Here is a 15,293-nt window from a genome sequence, read left to right on the forward strand (position 1 = left end):
TTTTTTTTGGTCTTCATTACATGAATGCAGCGCTACTTAAACCTGCACAAGACATACATACAGGGTTCACAGTGTATTACAATGCAATTTAACTGGAGGACCTCACCAGTGACCTTTAGAATACCTTGGATCTACAGTATAGTCGATAAAAGGATTCAACATCCCAGACATAACTATTGGCCCATAAGGTGTGTTGAGCCAGTAGAACGTAGGCCATAGCCCAGGTTGCTATAGTTTCACTGGGTGAAATGTCTTGTGTAAGAAATAACTGAGGGCGGCAGAGAGCGTTCCTACTTTTAAGAGCGGACTCAAGACCCATCTTTTTGATTGTATTTATTCAAATGTTATTCTTATTTTATTTATATGTTATTCTTATTTTAACTTTTATTTATTCTAATTGTTTTCTTATTTTTTTTTCATTTGATTCTTATTTGTTTCTTATTCATTTCATGTGGGTTTTTTTGTTGTTGTTGTTTTATTCAAACCTGTGTTTATTGACTTTGTTGCTTGTGTTTTTAGACTTTGTATTTATTTCCTGTGAACGGGGGGTAGTGTAGTTTTTATTTTTGGTTTGGGAAAAACTTTGTGTCACCTTTTTAATACAAGAAATGCTTTTAAATTAAGTTTGATTTAATTCAAAACTCCTTTATGCAATCAGTGAAGGAGTATAGCAAGTTGACCGTTAAAGTGGACCCACTGGTGACCACACCCCCCCTCTGTCTGGTTACTGTTGACAAGCAGTGGAAACACTCCCTGAGGGATTCTGGAGTCTCAGCTTTTCATCACCTACTAACTGTGTCCTGTGTTTGAGCTTCTGCTTTAGTGGAGTGCACTGTCCGTGGTGCTGAAGGCTCCAGCAGGGACTAAAACGTGTTTGTTGTGTAACATCCTGCCCTTAAGGGTGCTTTCAAATCTTTGAGGTGCGAAACGCTTGACCGCTCTGCACACAAGAGCATGAGTGAGGTCCTTGAAAAAGCAGTAGAATACATTTTATTTTATTTTATTTTAAAATGTTTTTTTCAGTATCAGTCAAGATCTTGAGTGCAACTTCACACTGCTAAAAGTCACAGATGACTTTATAATTGAATCAGTGAAAGGATTTCTTCTCTTGTTAAATCCAAGGGCTGCATTTGATACCATGACATTACATTTCATAGACTTTTAATAATTAGAAACGATATTCAAATGCCTCAGCAGGGGTCCAGAATAGAGAGTTAATGGAAATTAAATGACTTGAAAACTGTTTGTTTCCCCTGCAATTGACAAAACTGCTTCCATGAAGTAGCTTAAGTGAATTAATTGAAGAGACTGTATCCAATGAATGATGTTTCTCTTTATAAATCTACAGTGACCAACTTCCTTATGTCCTCTTGGGATCCTGCAGGCTAAATCCCCCAGCACAGATTGTGGGCTGCATATCAAAACCAGCAGGTAGAAGAAGTAATGAAACGTGATAATGGCTGCAGGGGTCACAGAAGTCTGTATAGAATTCCAGAGGGATGCAGCTCAGACAGAATTCCACATTCACGACAGTTGCTGTAAGGAATTATTTTGAGAATTCCAACTCAAGCTGAAAGCCTGCCCAGAGACGGATGCACTAATAGTCAGATGAGATCTAGCTCTAAAAAACAAAAATGAATTGTTTGTCTCAAAATTTCCTGAAGCAAGAAGAGAAAAAAGGAAAAGAAATGAGGAGCAGAATATTTGTTTTCTGTGTGTGAGAGAAAGAGAGCAATCATCTCCGTCTTGGCAGCTATAAATAACACGAGCGGGATATTACATCAACCCCTGCATGTGCACAGCAATATTAGGGCCAGAGCAGCTCTGTTTGTGCAGTGCATCATGCCCCTGTGCACTTTGCATTAGTACAGCTTATTGCAAGATTGTACCATCAACCATTTCATAATGTGATCAAACTGTCATGTAAGGCTTCCAGGTGTCGAGCTTTTCAATTTTTAGTCTGTGATTTTAATAGGAATGGCAGTTAGATATTGTAGTTGGGTCATCATGGTTCATCCTCTGGGAACCACAACCAACGTCATGCTCATTTGGCTAGCAGCCCTTTACCTTCATTTAGAACAAAAGCGATTGGAGCAGAATTTACCAACATAATGAGATGATTCAATGAGAAACACTTAATGATTTCTAAGGAAAGTTTTAATACTGCCACAGGACATTGTTTTGTGTTTTGCCTATATGGAATGTTAAATGTATATACAGATGGCACTAAAATATGAGCTGCAAATTCACAAACTAATGAACAGGGCAGTGGCATACAGAGACAACAAGGTCTTTGTCGGTTCTGAAATTATTGGGTCTCACAAACACACTGCAAACACACTGGCATTGTGTATGTTGCTCGGAAGCCCCAGCCAAAATCTGTTGGTGCAAATGAACATGGACTGCAAAAAAAATCAGTATTAACCTAGCAATTCCTCTGGCTGTGAAAAGCATAATTCAACATACGAGTGCCTTGTATATGCATTTGATATAACTTTTTCTCTACTAAGCCAGCATGGGGTGAGTCCTACGGTTTCATAACATAGGTCCTATTGTATAGCAGTCTATGAGAAAAGAAAACAAGTTGGAGACCAAAATGCTGATGCTGAGGTCCTAAATGCCAAAATGAGCCATGCTGTTGTTCTGGGGCTCAGCTAATGAAAACAGTAGAGCTGGCAATAAACCAAAGTGTTGTAAAAACTACAACTTTGATATCACCAAAGTAATAAAGGTTCATCCTTTGGGGGGCTTCCATGTCTATAAAAGATTTCTAAAAAAATCCTGGCGATCCATTCAATAGCAGCTGCATGTTAGACAGTGCCTCCCTCCACTGTTATAACCAAAACACCAAATCACCCTTGTAAAAACCATGCATGCTGCCTCATACTTTAAAAAACGCTGTTTGGGGGTTTCCCTCACCTGTAGTGTTTTCTATAGGTTTGTGCCTCCATTGGACTCCTGTCTTTACTTCCAGAACATAGTGACATCACTATGTAACACTCGCACTTCTATTGACTAGTGCTCCAAATCTTTGTCAGTGTTAAGCTAAGGAGCAGGACATCTCTAAACAGTTGACCAATCACAACAAAGCCGGTCAGCTGACCAATCATAGCAGATTGGGCTCTGGTTTCAGACAGAGGGTGAAAAGAGGTGCTGCAGCACAGGCAGTATGAGAAAAATACAGAGCGTTTTGAACATTAAAGCATGGAGACATGTCCCAGTGGAGACACAAAATACTAATGTTAACCTGAAAATGAACAGAATATGCCCCCTTTAATAAAAAACCCCTGCACATTACCTCTCTGAAGAATATACCCAAGTTTTTTAGAAATTTGGTTAAGAGTAGTTTGTCATCATAGCATTTAACACAGTTTCACAACTGTAATTATCCTTATTCTACACATTCCAGTATGTGTGTGTGTGTGTGTGTGTGTGTGTGTGTGTGTGTGTGTGTGTGTGTGTGTGTGTGTGTGTGTGTGTGTGTGTGTGTGTGTGTGTGTGTGTGTGTGTGTGTGTGTGTGTGTGTGCACTCTCCGCCCACTTTCCCTCGTAGTGTAGATTAGGATATTTTCCAGCCAGCACACATTATTGAGAAACAGGAGGGGACACTTGTTCTGCTGCCCACACTGTAATGAGAAAGAGAGGAGCTCCGTCCTCCTTCTTTAATCCTCATCCTCTCTGCCAGTTTCAGATGAAGAAAGCACATATTTATTTACCATCTGTTTACAGAAGGAGAATGTGAGAGTAAAGAGATGGCCAAGCAAACACCACCAAGCAAAGAAGCTGTTTTTCTTTACACTTTGTTGTCTTTTGCAATATTTTCGTAGGATTTAAATAACTCAAACCACATGCTGGTCTTGTCTTCCCATACATAACATCTTATTTATTGCCATATATGGTAAATAATATACTCTATCTATACATGAAAGAATATGTAGATTTTTGATATAGTTCTCTTTTTGATCAGGCCATTTTTCTAAGATTGGAAAAGATAAGAATAATATTTAGTAAATACAATTCATATATGAGCATAAATCCGATATGTCGGCATATATGCTGTTAATAAATACATACATGTATACATGGCTATACATAAGTTTGCCCTTCGAGCAAGAAGACACACACACGTAAAGAATGCTGTTTAGGGAGAATCAGTTCCTACATCTGCACTGTGTGTGTTCAGAGTGTGCATGGGCCCTCAGCTGACCGGGCCCCGCTGGATGAAAGAGCAGGACCCCAGTCTGGAGTTACCAAACCATCTGAAGCTGGCAGATGGCAGAGTGGCACAGACGAAGCTGACGCCTGCTGCTCCGCTCTGCAGGGCACCACTACAATCACAGTGTGTGTGTGTGTGTGTGTGTGTGTGTGTGTGTGTGTGTGTGTGTGTGTGTGTGTGTGTGTGTGTGTGTGTGTGTGTGTGTGTGTGTGTGTGTGTGTGTGTGTGTGTGTGTGTGTGTATGGAAATGAAACAGAAAATTAGCTGCAGCACAATCCTTTAAAAACCTTCTAATGTGCGCGGCAACACACAATCTGTGTTGGTGTTTTCTCTTTGACAACTTTCAAGTCTCAATCTAGAAGAGGCTACACAGCTATAAAAATAATTCCCAGTTGATGCCCCAACCCTTAAAAATGGAGGTACTGTTATAAGTGTGAATATAGATATATATTATAGATCCATCAGCTGCTCATCCAGCATGATTCAAAGGTGTTATTGTTATAGTAGCTACAGTGTAGTTATGGCAATATTACAAATATAGTCCCAGGCTCCTCCAGCAATGCAAAATAAACATATAAAATACATAAAACAATAAAAAAAATAAACAATAAAATAGTGTGAAATGCAATGGGCAAGTAATGCAGATGAAGTCAAATATATACATGTAGAAAATAAATATTCGATAAGCTGAATGGTGCAGAGAATGCTGTAAGTGACAGAGTAAATGCAGGAGTCTATGTACGTGTAAATATAAAAAGATACAGTTTTGTGATGTTTTTTGTGTGGAAAAAAGAACATTGTGTCTGGGGATGAGCAGCATCCTGCAGGAGGTGAACCTGAGAGCAGCAGGTTTATTACAGAGGAGAGGGTTTAAAAGATCTATCAGATCCTCAGAGAAGACACAGATCCATCCCTCAGCGGACAGAGCAGAAGGAGGAAGCAGGGAAGGAACAACAAAGGGAAGAGATGCTGGCAAAAACAATCTGATACTCAACACATTTCATTCTAAGTTGATCGGTTCAAATTCACTTTTTTGTTTTAATTGGCTTTACATTTTATTTTTAGAGCTTACTCTTGGAAAGCTGTCATCGCCGTGTTCAGATGTACTGTTCTACTAGAGTAGTCAACAAAAGCAACCAATTATATCTGTCGCCTGAACACTGAATAAATCATTAAGTTGTTCTCAGAAAGAAAAGCAGAGTGTTCACTGTGGCTCCATTCAGCATTTTATTTCAAACATGGCTAATACCCAGAGGCAGTCAGATCCACTGCTGACTGTCTCATTACTAACACACTGAGGACAGATTGACTCAATAACACTTACTCTCATGTTTTTAGCTCCACAAATGTTGCTTTGGCCACTTAAATGTTTTTATAGCAATATGCAACACATTTAAACCCACTGTGACTCCATAACCATAGGAACCGGGGAGCTGGCCTCAATGTGCAAAACCATACACCTCAGTGAGAAGATGATAATGCTAAATGTAATTTGTGTGCCATTGAAGGGTAAGATAACTGAAAAGATGGAACCACGATGTGATATAGGAAATTTGCGTCTATCCGCATCTTTGCATTGACTTTACATGTAATCGCCACTCAAAAATCACATCGCGTCCGGTAAATACGCACCATTAGAGTATGCCAGGTGAAATAACAGGGTAATACCAGCATTCAGATTAATGTGTCACGACACGGATCACACATAACATAGCAGGGTGAGATGGGGTTGTCTATAGCTGAGATAAACTCAGATTTCTAGACTGTTGTGTCAATACCAGAAAACAATCATGACGTTTGCACGATGAGATTCAACCCATGTTTAAGCCAAATTCTGTGACAACTACTTCATGATCTTTGGTCACCCATGCAAGTCAGTCCTTGTCGTGGCTCAGCCAGCACCCCCGCTCTCATGGCTGTGAGGTGAGCTCAACTGCTGGAACTGATACTGGCTCCATTACCTGACTCACTCACAGCTGTAGATAGGTGTCACATAATCTCTGTCAGAGGTGGCTACATTTCTGAGGGTGGATGTTATGTGTATGCGTTTAGTCTTATTTTTTCCTTAAAAAGAGACAAACAATCTCCTGGGGCCGGGTGCCGCTGTCTCTGTTGGAGCAACATTCATCACTGTCACACAGAGCAACATGTCCAAGCATTGAAGAATGGTTCCTCTGTCAGGGAGGAACAGGAAGCCAAAACAAGCCCAGCAGCTGACAAGACCTCCAACGTCTAAGAGTAGCAGAAACACACATCCTCTGAAGGCAATATTCTGGAACCTCTGACAGCCGCAGCACAGAGGAGAAATCCAGCTGACAGTGGATTTTCATACCCGCTTAACTGGAAATAATGTCATAGGGTTTGCGGAGGATTTATCATACTGAATACCTCTTTTATCACAGCTCATTTGGCTTTACAACAGTTACCATGAAGCATCAAATGTACACACTTAAAAGCATCAGCTGTCATCTTAAAGAAAACTGTTTTCCGTAGGCCAAAAATATCATCTGGACCTGAATGCATTAACTAAAACCACCCTCTCCAAACATAATCCGGTGATATAAAGACAATACAGCCCTTACTGTCATGTGATGATGGAAAGATGTCACATAGAGGTTATACGGGCATTTTAGGGTTAGTACAGGCCTGGGTATTAATGGATTACATGTAACCGGATAACGTAATCAGGATACAAGAAAATGTAACTGTATTCCCTTACAGTTCCCTTCAAAAGATTACAGTAACATTTCTAAAATACTAGCAGGATTACAGTGTTAGTAAAACCTAAAAGATCATCTAGTGTTTGTTGTAAAGGATCAGATGTTCTCTCTCCTCTGTCAGCTGTTCTGTTCTGTAGGCTAAGACTTTAAGAGTGAATCTATTCTTTCTTTGGTTCATTGGTTCTGTTTTTATTCAGCTGGTGAACCTACAGTATATGTTGATAAAATAGTGTGTGTGAGCTTAACTGTGTGTGTTAAACTAAAACGTAGCATTTTCTCTCAGCTCAGATTTGAGTCCTGCTTTTTTAAACTGTAGTGTGTGCTCTTGTGTTTCAGTGTTGGTGTATAGGCTGCTGCCTGAATATGCTTCATGAAAGCCAGCTTTTCAATAAAATCATTTCTGATCTTAAATATCTTGGTTCCTTTTTTAAGGTCACAGTGTTTGTTGTGTTACATAATACACTTAAGTAAAAACATCTTAGTAATACAAATTTAACGGAGAGTAATCAGGTTACATTACTTTTGAAGTCTGGTACTTAGAATAGTTTAAATATTATTACATGTGTAGGAGCCATATTTTAGAAGATTTATCATTTGAATATATTGCATACATATTTGAACCTTGTATTTCTTTATTATTATTATTGTTATTATTATTTATTGAAACCAGCCGCGGGTAGAGAACTGCAGTGGCTGGTAATTAAGGACGTCATAGCGTACGGCAGCTGCGGGTAATTAAAGGACGCCGCAGCTTATTGTAATTAAGAAGGATAGAGCCACGGAGCGACATAGTTTTTGACCGCTCTTTAAAAACGTGTTTCTTTTGTACTGTGAAACCTGCTTATTTTTGCCTCTGCCAGCGCTCAGAAACATATTGTTAGATCTTCATGGTTCTTTCCTGCAGCTTGATTGGACCCCCTTAAATCGAGTTCCAACAAAGTGGCTCAAGGGAATATTGTTAGGGTGCTTAATGTAGGGTTAATATAGTGTTATGGTAGTTGCTTACGGAAGGATATTGATTTGTGGCTCAATTTTAAAATACATAGTAATCTTTTGGCTCAATAGGCTCATTAAGTCCAAGTGAGGTCATGAGTGATTGGTAGTAAGGTCCATGTCAAGCTGCAAATCATATTTTAGGTTTGGCAACCCAAGTATGAAGTAATAACATGTTTGTCTCAAGGCTGACTTTAGACCATTACGTAGTTGGGTTTTTGGATAATGTGTCCCATCTGACATGTGCTTATGTCTTATGATTCTACTTGTATTCTGATTTAAATTTGACAATACATAAATGATAACGATGGTATGTGACTGTGGTCCACACCTCAGAAGTAGTAAGAGTCTGTTTACATGTGCGCACCACATTTTGATATTTCCTTCAAATCAACAGATGAGTTCAAGTGTGCGAATCCACAGAACTGTATCACACAAAAAGCGATATTCCACTTTCTACACAAAGCAATAACTGTGTGGAAGTGAGCAGAGCCTGTCAGAGAGAGGGGAGCGGTGGCGCTGATTCTGTGTGAAGCTCCCGGAACAATCCGTCATCTCTGAGAAGTGTGTGTGCACTCCGATAGCAGTCATACATTCACAGGGCTAATGACGTGACCTGGCAATTTCAATTCACCGATGCATCAATCAATTTGCAATTCTATACTGACAAATGTTGCCTTCTGCTGCCTTAAAGCACTGGAGGCAACATTTGTCCGCCCCCACCCCCAATGGCAAAATAAATGTTTTGACATTAGCTTTCATGGAGGCCTTGTGATGTTTGCAAGTGGAGGCTGGGAACAGTTATTTTTTTCTGAAGGAACCATTAAAGAGAAGCACACCCACTATTTGACACTTCTTTGTTGCTGTCGCAGCTGCATCTATAAAAAGACCCCGACAGAAATCACCTTGTTCTGATTCACTGCGATATCCCGCACCTATAGCTGCTGCACACACACCCACTCACACATACCCAAGTGTGTGCATGCTCCAGTAGTCTCGCTCTTCACACGCAAATACACATTTCAAATAATTTCCGACACCCTCGAAGCACAAGACTGAATTTCCCACATACACAGCCGTGGAGCATGAAGGAGCTCTATTCCCCTCATGCAGATTAAGAGAGCGTGGGTAGCACTCGTGAAGCACCCCTATCAGAGAGATAAGGGGCTCTCAGAGTGTCTCTCCCCCACATCGCAAGTGCAACACTCATTAAACCTATTACCACAACAGCAAATAGCCGGTGGTTATGGGTCTCCTGCACAAATATCAAGACTAGAGCCTGCTCACATGATCAGAGCAGCAGTTCACCAGGCCTTTGAGACTGAAGGCGTGTTTCTGCACCAGTGGAGACGTTATTTGTAGCTGTTTGTACATGGACTCACCTACAGCATGTAACAATTTAACACACAGGGAAATAATCAACGAACAATATTGCTTTAACAAGTACAGGCCAAAGGCTCAAGAAAGTGTTCCAAAACACATTATTCATATGCTGCCTTTTTTTTTTTAATGAAAAATAATTAGGCATTCCCTTTACTGCCTGCTAGGTGGCAGATCAGCATTTACAGGCTTCCTGCAGTGGAGCAGATGTCCAGTTGGGCAAAGCTACAGGGTTAGATAGAATGAGAGTTTGAGGGAAATCTCATAGCAGAGAAATATTTTGAAAAGAAGCATTTGATTCTGCTTGTGTTGACTGGGTATGCAGGAATCAGTTACCCAGTACAAACACTTGGATAGCCCTTTTTTCCAATCAATAGGTCCTAAAAGTTGTAAAATTCACTTTAAACTGAGTTGCTTTCCCCCTAAATGAATCTGACTTAGGTAAAACTAAATAGCAGTTGGGAGGCGGGGCTTACAGAACACTTAAGTAGGCCCAGATATGGAGACTATTGTTCTTGAGAGTCGGCCATGTTGGCTTCATGCGTCACTGAGCAATTTTCATAGGAGTAAAATGGTGTCCCCCCCACCAACAATGAAGATTTCTGTAAAAATACCCCTGCATTTAAACCAAAGGTAAAAGAAGTTTCGGCCAATTCAGTAGTTAGAAAACCTGGGCTAATTTAAAAATGTCTTGTCACATTCAGTTCTCTTTATACATCAATGAAATTCATCCACATCTCAGCTTAAAAAAATCTTCCAAACTAAAAGAAAAATGGTATCTAAGTTTTTTGAAAGACGGCAGGAACAGAAAAACAGAATTTAAGCAAATGTTCTTAGTGGCCAAACGGTGTTACTGCACTTACATGTTATTTTTGGAGGTAAATCAGTGACCCAGTATGAACACTTTTATGGCTCTTATGTAAGTCTTTAGGGCCTAAAGGTTGTAAAAAGCGCAGAAATCTGAATCTATATTTATCCTCTATGCTTTATTTTGCTTTCTATATAGACTGGTTAATGCTTAATGATTTGAAGCCGTTCTTAAGGAAAACGGAAAGTGCAATTGCTTTATGGAATCCGGAGTTATTATCCCTCGGTATTCAATTGACTGATCCGGGACCAATTCCGACATAGCAGTTGGGAGGCGGGCTTAAGAAAAACACAAGCGCTTGTGGTCTGAGAACACCTGGGTATTTTTGTTTTTGAGAATCAGACTGTTTGGCTTCATCACTGCACACATTTTGTAGGAATAAATAGGGGCCCGGCCTCTGACGCTGTATCCACTTCTCTTTACACATCCATGGTCTAGCCACATGGTACAGGCAAGGGACAACCTCCGAGGCTGAGCAGTGAAACACATACGGAAGTGCCAAAAACTGCAGTTCATCGAATGGCCGCGTGGCCTGGCTCCAAAACAGAGCAATTTACTTAGTGCCAATTTTTACAGCAGAAATAAACTTGTTTACAGCGTGGTACAAAAATTGCTTTTGGTCTCTATAGCTAATTTCCCTATTCATGACAACTGTGAGGAGGGTGAATTTCTATATAACTCTCCCGTTTTAATTATATCAAGGCTTAAAGTTATGCATAATTAAGGGCTTGGTCGCTTTGATTGACAGGTTAGCACCATCAGTGGGCGCTAGCCGCTAGTTGTCTGCTCAGCTAGCTCCAGTGGTTAATTTGAGCCGGATCCTGCCGGAACAGGATCCGGCACCTCTTCATTTTGGCCACCCTGTGTTCCGGCACCTATTTGGGCAGATCCGGTACCTCTCACAAAAAATAAAAATAAAAAAATGGTTAAAATGAAATAAAATATACAGATATTAATTTACAGAAAAAAATCCCAAGAATTTCATGTCGTTTATTAAGATTAAGATTTGAAAGAGTCGGAGATCTGTGTTGACGCACTGAAAAGCTGGACCAACGGACAAACGCGTTCACTTTTGAAATTCGCCACATGAGGAGCACTTCGCAGAGAGGAAGAAACTAATTAAATGCAAGCATGTCAAAAAGACAGTTAAATTTACTGTCTTTCTTCAAAAAGAAGGAAGAGGTAATAGACACTTCAAAACGAGTCAGAAAAGCCTCCACAAGCAGCGACGAGGGCAGCTGCAGCGGTCATGTTGATGGTCAAAACCAGGAGGAGGTTAGCGCTGCAACAGCTAGCCAGCTAGCTAACCGACAGCTAGCCAAGCCCGGGCAGGAGGCTGGCACCGTGTCAGCAGCGGGTCAGGTTCACCGCCAGCCGGAGCAGGAGCCAGCTACCGTCGGCCAGGTGGACCACCAACAGCAACCGGTGGGTACCCTGGCATCAACTAGCCCGGTACAACAGCTGGAGCAGGCAAGTGGAACCGTGACATCAGGCTTACAGCAGGAAGAGTCAGTAGGAGAGGAGAGCGTAGAGGAGTGTGGGACGTCCAGCGACAGGTCAGGGATGGGATGCACAACTGCTTGGACAGAAGCTCAGCTAAAAGTGAAGCAGACTTACTATCCCTGGCTTTTTAGGGGAAAATCAGGTTTGGGTTGCACAACGTGTAAGGCGGTGGGGACTTTGGGGGCAGAGAAGACGTCGGGATGAAACTGGCAAAAGAGTGGGTTTTATGCACAGTAACCTCATCTGCTTCAGATATTATAAAACAGCAACGCGCACTTAGAAAAAAGGTATTTGAACATGCCGTACCAAGGCTCACCTAGCAGCAGCAAACATTCTCGAAAAGGCAAAAGTGGACACTTTAGGACAATCTATAATTAATAGTCAGTCTGAACAGATGGCCACTACAGCTCGCGTATTTCGCACGGCGTACAAGGAGGCTAAACGCCACCGTCCCGCATATGGCTTCGAACAGGAGATTGATTGCCAAGAATTAAATGGACTCGATATGGGGAGAATTTTATATTCCAATGTTGCATGTGGAAACATACAGAAACATATTTCTGAAGAAATGAAAAGAAAACTGTTTGAAAAAATAGTACAGTGCACTCCCAAAATCAGTGTAATGCTGGATGAGTCAACCAGTTTAAGCAAAAAGAGCTGCTTGATAATATACATTAGGGCTCAGTTGCCCGATATGGACAAGCCTACAAACATTTTTACTGAACTCGTAGAGCTAGATGATCTAACTGCTCAAGGTATTGTCCACAAACTGTTGTCTGCTCTGGAGCGCCTGCATTTGACACAGGATTTTCTCTCTAAGACCCTCATTGGAGTAACTTGTGATGGTGCTTCGGTTATGTTAGGGCGTAAAAGCGGAGTGGCGAGTCGGCTCCAGGCCATGTTTCCCAACATTACTGTGTGGCACTGCTCAGCCCACAGGCTTGAGCTTGCAGTCGCAGACGTAGTGAAAGAGATGGGTGCTATAAATCACTTTAAAATATTGATGGACAAGATATATGCACTGTATAGCACATCTAACAAAAATCGAATGGAGCTGAGAGAGTCAGCTGAGAGCTTGGATGTCCAGCTATGCAAAATAGGTCGTATTTTAGACACTAGATGGGTGGCATCAAGTTTTAGAACCGTTGAAGCAGTGTGGAAGAACTACCCAGCACTTTACAAGCATTTCAAAACTGCATCAGAAGATCCCTCCCGTAACAGTGTCACAAAGCAAACATACAGTGGGCTTGCTATGCGCTTATCTTCGCATGCGTTTGTGAACAATTTAGGCATAATGTGCGATGCATTGCAAGAATTATCTGAGCTCTCAGTCGAGCTTCAAAAACGAGACATTACCATCATTTCAGCACACAAGTCAATTTGTCGGGAAATCAGGGTACTTGAGGCCATGTCGGATCGGCCAGGTCGCTACACTGAACTGAGCCAAAGGGGAATTGAGGAAAACTCTTTCCATGGCATCACGCTGAATGGAGGAAAATCAAGCGACAGATCACTCGACCCCAAGCAGTTTTTTCTAACTGTGGCCAAGAACTTGGAGGACCGTATGTTATCTCAAGGAGGCCGGATGCCAGATAAAACTGGATATAACAAGTTCATTGAGGAGTTGAAGGTGCTTTACGCACAATACTGGCCCGAGGACGCAGGTGCGCTGTATGGAGAGACTGAGGTCGAGTCACTGTGTCAGCGCTTCAACATTGCCAACCCGCGCGCAGTCATACGGGCCTACAGAAGGTACAGAGACTCAGATGGCAAAGACCCCCCCGATGAGCTGATGGAGTTACTTGTTGCTGTCAACAGCATTCCAATTGCAAGTGCTGAATGTGAGCGCGGATTTTCACAAATGAACTTGATTTGCACTCCCAACCGTAGCTCTTTGCTCACATCCACCATGTCATCTTTACTCTTCCTAAATCTTGTTGGACCCCCCCTGGCTAAATTCAATCCAGTCCCGTACGTGAGGTCCTGGGTGGCCAAAGGACACAGAACTGCCACAGACACACGCAGTAAAAGTAGAAAAAAAGAGATGGAGGACAATCCGGACATGCTCGTGATGTGGGGTGTTTTAAACAACTAAATATGGTGAGCAAACATACTGTCTATTAATAGGCCGCCGTGCCAATCTTTGAATAATCAATATTTTTTTTACACGTTAAACCTGTTGAGAAATTGATTGCTGGCTGTATACTGAAGTCCCACCTGTGGTGATGTGTTGTTGTTGTGCGTTGTGCGTACTATCCTAAAATAATTGTAAATTATCGTCATAACATTTATACCATGGATACTATTTGAAATCGAGGCTTGTATGTCCCACAGCGTTGCAAGTGGACATTTTCATGTTGTTTTCAGCACCTTTTATGTATACGTTCCGGGACCTGTACGCGTCTCGTCATCCCTGAGCTGTCATGTACTTTGCGTTCCGGCACCTTATGATTTACAAATTAAGCACTGGCTAGCTCCGCTAACAGTCACTGCATTGACCTGTCGAACATGTTGGTGGCGTTGGTGCGTTTTGAATGCAAATGTCAGACATAATAAGGCTTGCTGTGCGATTAATTGTACTAACAGACCGTCCAAGAAGTCTGGTCTCCAGTTTTTCGGTATGTGAAAAATTGTAGAAAATGTTCTTTTATTCGAAGCACAGGAGTAGATTTAAAAGTAAACTAAGTGAAGCTCCTCTTGTAAGTTTTAAAAGGAGTATTTAATAAATGGATGCAGCAGTAGGTTTAACAATAGTTTCACAGCTGTGGCTCAATAGTCCAGTACACGCGTCCACAGGCCACTGACTGAGTGGAGCTCATCAGTAGTTACTGTCTGGCGGTCCGGAACAAAAGAGAGCGATTTCACAATACAAACATGTTTTATAGAACCATCCCTTTCCGACCATACAATAAACTTCAAAATAAGACGTGCTCCGGTCTCTGCTCTCATTGGTTGCTAGCGGGGGCTGGATCCTGTTGGCCGCTTGTCACATGGGGTTCTCCGGATTCTTCTATAGGCTGACGTCACCGGCGCCATCTTGTTAGTGATGTCCTGAAGCTCTCACCTACGATATTCTATTATGCAATCCTTCTGAAGTTTATCCGGGTATTTAAACACGCAATAGTATCATTGCAGCATCAATGAGTGAGAGGTAGAGGCGGTGTGTTTAGTATGTAACTCCACGCGTCCTTCTCCCTCTACTCATATATACAATACAATATTAGCTATACGCCGCGTTGAAGTGGTTTACATCTTATTTGTCCAGTAGGACTTTCTCTGTTATGGTTGGTGACCTGTCCTCTTCCAGTGCTCCTCTCTCTTGTGGAGTCCCACAAGGATCTATTCTTGGCCCTATCCTTTTTTCCTTGTACATGTTACCACTGGGGTCAATTATAGCCAGGCACAACCTTTCCTTTCACTGTTATGCAGACGACCTGCAAATCTATCTGCCAGTGAAGCCAAACAGTAACAGTGCACATTGTTCTTTATTTGACTGTATTGCTGATATTAAGCAGTGGTTGGCTCAAAATTTTCTTAACTTAAATGAGGAAAAAACTGAATGTATTGTGTTTGGAGATACTGCGTCAGCCGACTTTGGCACCCTGTCTCCAAA

The 15,293-nt window shown here is 41.6% G+C and overlaps 1 protein-coding gene across 4 annotated transcripts in view; it reads right to left on the bottom strand.

The window, feature by feature from the left end:
- plch2a (phospholipase C, eta 2a) overlaps positions 1-15,293 on the bottom strand; it is a 212,049-nt gene that overhangs the window by 74,329 nt on the left and 122,427 nt on the right. The gene's annotated exons all lie outside the window — the stretch shown is intronic.

The sequence above is a fragment of the Eleginops maclovinus genome, chromosome 1 (assembly GCF_036324505.1).
Source record: "Eleginops maclovinus isolate JMC-PN-2008 ecotype Puerto Natales chromosome 1, JC_Emac_rtc_rv5, whole genome shotgun sequence".
NCBI lineage: Eukaryota > Metazoa > Chordata > Actinopteri > Perciformes > Eleginopidae > Eleginops > Eleginops maclovinus.